Below are 5,320 nucleotides of genomic sequence, written 5' to 3'. Positions count from 1 at the left end.
CATAACAGTTAGTACAGGTTTACAGACCCTAAAAGGCGAAGAGCCCTTTCTAGGTTATCAGGTGAGAGAAAGAATTGACCTTCATTTTTGTCAGAATTTCTTTTAAAAGAATACTAAGTATATGTTAGAAAAGGTTCAGATCACACTATTTACAACAACTTTACCTAACTGGCTTGATTAAAGAGCGGTTATATGAAATCCTAATAACTTGAAAGTTTTTAGAAGCTCTCAAGTTCTAGGAGTTGAGAGGCTGAGGTGGTAGCTGACACTAATGGGTGTTGAAATAGTAGAAACTGAACCCAGTTGTTTTAATGCAAGTTCTGAATTAGTTTTCTGTTATCAACAATTTCAAATCATGGCAGTTATTTATCTTGCAGAAAGCACTTCCTCCTTTTTAGCTGCCTTTAGTCTTGGTCCTCTATTCAACTACTTTGCTTCATTATTCACCTCGACAGCTTTAAAAGGAGAGGAAGGTTTTCCAATACTGACTCCAAATGTCCCTGTCCCACTTCTGGGACACCATGAAAGATGTCATAAATAAACTATGATTTGGAAGCAGGATCTAAAACTGCTCTCCTTGTTTTCTAACATCTTCTACTTCTGCTCCAGGGTACTTTCTCCTGTATTTGATTCTTAAGAAACATACAAGCAAACAAAACCAACAACTCAACCAAATATTTGTTGGATCTTCAACTTCCTGGTCATTCACTCCTCTTTTTACACCTCCTATATTCTGGCTTCTTGTTAAGAAATCTTTAAAATTGAGAAAGAAACTTAAAACTCAACAATAAGGGAAAAAACAAAAAAAGAGGCAAAATATCTGAACAGAAACTCCACAAGACAAGATATACAGATAACAAATAAACATATGAAAAGATACCCAACATCATTTGTCATCAGAGAATTGCAAATGATGAGATACCACCACACTCTATTAGAAGCTAAAATCTAAAAAAACTAGCAATACCAATTGCTGCCAAGAAAGCAGAGCAACAGGAACTTTCATTTGTTGCTGGTAGAAATGCATAATGGTACAGCCACCCTGAAAGATAGTTGGTAGTTTCTTACAAAGCTAAACATAACAAGTCAATAGCAAACAAACAATCTGATTAGAAAATGGGCAGAGAATCTAAATAAATATTTTCCCAAAGAAGACTTACAGATGGCTAACAGGTACAAAAAAGGTGCTCAACATTACTAATCATTGAGGAAATGCAAATCAAAATGACAATGAGATATCACCTCATACCTGTTAGAATGGCTATTATCAAAAAGACAAGAAATACTAAGTGTTGGCAAGGATGTGGAAAAAAAGAAATCCTTCTGCACTGTTGGTAGAAAAGGAAATTGGTGTAGCTACTATGGAAAATAGTATAGAGGTTCCTCAAAAAATTAAAAATAGAACCATCATATGACCCAGAAATTCCATTCTGGGTATTTATCTGAAGACAACACTAACTCAAAAAGACATATGCAACCCCATGTTTACTGCACCATTATTTACAATAGCCAAGATATGGAAGAAACCTAAGTGTCCAATGATGGATAAATAGATAAAGAAAATGTGATATACACACACACTGTATATATAATGTATATATATATACACAGATACAGAGAACAGATTAGAGGTTGCCAGAGGCAGAGGAGTTGGGGGAGTGGAGGGCGAGGGGAAATGGTGTAAGGGTTTAAAAAGCACACACTTCCAGCTGTAAAATAAATATGTCATAGAATTCTAATGTACAGCATGGTGACTATAATTAATAACACTGTACTATATATTTGAAAGTTGCTAAGAGAGACCTTAAAAGTTTTCATTACAAAAAAGCATTTATGTTAACTAGAGTTATTGTGGTGATCATTTCACAATATATACAAATATCAAATCATTATGCTATACCTCTGAAACTAATATAATTTGTATGTCAATTACATCTAAACTTAGGAAAAACTAAACATAGTATTACCATACAATCAAGCAAATTACACTCCTGGGTATTTACCCAATTGATTTGAAAATACATATACACAAAAATGTGCACGCAGATGTTTATATCAGTTTAATATATAATCACCAAAAACTATACGCAATCAAGATGTTTTTTAATACGTAGATGTATAAAAAATACTCTCGCACATATTCACAATGGGATATTATTAAGTGATAAAAAAAGGATGAGCTAATAAGCCATGAAAAGTCATGGATGAATCTTAAATGTGTATCACTATGAGAAAAGCTAGTCTGAAAAGGCTAAATACATTATGATCTATTTATATGACAACCTGAAAAAGACAAAACTACAAAGATAATAACCATGTCAGTGGTTGCCAGAGGTCCAAGTAGGTGAGGAGGGTTAAATGGGTGAAACTATTCTGTATGATATTATAATGGTGAATAGAAGACACTAAGCATTTGTTAAACCCATTTGAACTATCCAGCATAAAAAGGGAACCTTAACGTATGCAAATTTTTTGAAAAATCATTTAGGAAGCCAGGTGATCCCAGGATAGAATGCAGATAAAAGAAACTAACAATATTACAAATGTGTTAAACAATCTCACTGAAGGAAGTGGAGGAAAAGGTAGTGACCTAAATAATTTTGGAAATGAGTAAAGTCTATAAAATTAAAGGCAAAAGAAACTGTATAAAAGCATTTGTGCTACTGTTGATAAAGTAATAGCCCAAGAGGGTGTGGGGTTAACAATTCTAACACTACTATGCATGCGTACTGGAATGGAACAATTAAGTGAATGAATGGTGGATGGCAGGACCCAGTTTTCTTGTTATTAGAGCGGTAGGTTACAGAAAAGCAAGAGGAAGAGTCTAGAATATCCATATGGTGATGGATTAGAGTCCAAGACATTGGCATGAAGTAGTATTAAGCTTACTATAGATATAGATAGATAGATACACAAAAAAATATATTGTAGATATATGTACATACATAGGTTGTTATACACATGTATATATCCTTGCTCTGTCAGTTAAGATTGCTTAGAAGCAATAGTACATCTAGCCACAGACCTTGGTTTCTAATACCATAATCCACTAAAAGAACCAGGACTCCTGGGAATATTGGTTGGTTCTAGGACTGAGGCAAGAACTATACAAGATGAGCCTGAAGCATCTTACAGTGCCAAAAAGTAAGCAAGTGCTCATGTGCTCTCTCTCGCTCACGCACACTCTCTCTCACGTGTGCACACATGCGTGTGCACACACACACACACACACACATACACACACACACACGTAACTATGTTGCAGGGACACAGGAATCAAATTGAAGCTCCCAATGACCAAATGTGGAACAATTTGAGTGACAAACTAAGGTAGTATTGCATTATAACCAAAGCATAAAATAAATATTCATGATTTTATATTGACCTAAGTAATTATTGAATACATAAATAAGTAAGGAAGAATAGACAAATCAACCATGCAGAATCCCACATAATTTATGTAGATACTCCGCCCTCTGAGAAGTAGAGTATAACTCCCACTCCTTAAATCTGAAATACAGAACAGTGACTTCCTACCATGGAATACTGTAAGGGAAGAAGAGGAATGACTAACTTTACAGCAGAGAAACCACACAAACACTACCACTGACCAAGGTGATATCAACAGTGGGCATGTTGTTAGTATGTCATGTAATAACGTGTACCAATTATGATCTGCTGAAAACGGCACTTCACCTCTGTGATATTCCTCCCCAAAATGCATAACCCCAGTCTAATCATAAGAAAAACATCCTACAAATCCCAAGTGATGGACATTCCACACAATACTTGGTCAGTACTTTTCAAAAAGTCAGTCATTAAAAACAAGGAAAGTTTGGTAACTGCCACAGCCAAGAAGAGCTAAAGGAGACGTTATGACTAAATGTGATGTGGTATCCTGTATGAGATCATGAATAGAAAATGAACAAAAGGAAATAGGAATAAAGTATGCACTCTATTTAATAATATATCATGTTAATTTATTATAAATATACTATACTGATGTAAAATGTTAATAATGCAGGAAACAGTGTATGTGGGTATGTGGAAACTATAATAATTTCACAAGTTTTCTATAAATCTAAAATAAAAAGCTAAGTTTAAAAAACAATTATCTAACTTTAAGGAATGATGAGGAAACAATTCGTTATCTTGAAAACTAATAAATTAAAGAATAATGTATTTATCCTGTCATTCATAAACAAACTGCACTCTGAGTAATTTTGGTGGCCTTGCAATGTGTCAACTTGGCTAGAATGAATTACATTTCCAGAGTTCCCCTCCTTATATGTTTCTGGTTAGGGTGGACCACAAGGGAGAATTCAAGGCCCATGCAAAGTGAGGCCTGGTGTGGCCTCAAGAACACTAAGTAAGTGAGGCTAGTCTCCATCAAGTCAGCTTGTTTGTGACTGTAGCTCAAAGCAAGTGGTAAACATCACCTCTCACTAAGTATTAGCATAAGACTGATCTATAACAAACTATTACCATCAAGTAAACCTGAAAAGAATTTTGAAGAGAGAGTTAACAAGACAAGTCATTCTTTTAGAATCTAATCTAGGAAATGACATCCCATTACTTTTGCCACATTCTATTTCTTATAAGAGAGTCAATAGGTCCAGCCTACACTCAAAAGGAAGAGATTACACAAGAACATAAATACTAGGAGACAGGGTCATTGAGAGACATTTTAAAAGCTGGCTACCAGAATTTGCCCTCTGGCCCCCACTAATTCATATCCTTCTCACTTGCAAAACACGCTCATCCCTTCCCACAGTCCACTAAATTTTCGTCTCATCACAGAATCAGCTCAAAGTTCAGAAATCATCATCTAAATTGAGTCCATGTATGGATGAGGCTCTTTAGGTACAATAACAATTTTTTTTTCTTTTTAAAAATTAAAAATGGTTAATTTCCAAATCTGAAATTCAAAAAGAAATTATTAACTTCAAGGTAAACATCTCCTTTCTGTTATTAGCAAATTTTGCATCATCCATCATATATATATATATTTCAAAGTGAATATTTTAAGAAATTCTAAAAAGAAGGAGACATTTTAGGAGAGCTTAATAACAATCGCCAAGGTCAATGATTAATTTTGACAAATATCTAAGTGTTAATTTAAATCCAGAAAACTGACAAGAATTGCTCAGGTTAGCTAATATAGATCAGAATTCAGATGCTTGATCATTCTAATTCTTACCTGTTTTATTTTTGTGTATAAAAGTGATATGGTAATACTTTTTAACTAATAACAAGGGATTTAAAAAGAGAAAGTTTATCATGCTCCTAAAGTAGTTGAAACTCTTTAATTCACAAATAG

The sequence above is a fragment of the Pteropus vampyrus genome, unplaced genomic scaffold, assembly GCF_000151845.1.
Source record: "Pteropus vampyrus isolate Shadow unplaced genomic scaffold, Pvam_2.0 Scaffold11, whole genome shotgun sequence".
In the NCBI taxonomy this organism is placed as follows: Eukaryota; Metazoa; Chordata; class Mammalia; order Chiroptera; family Pteropodidae; genus Pteropus; species Pteropus vampyrus.
This window is presented reverse-complemented; position numbering follows the sequence as displayed.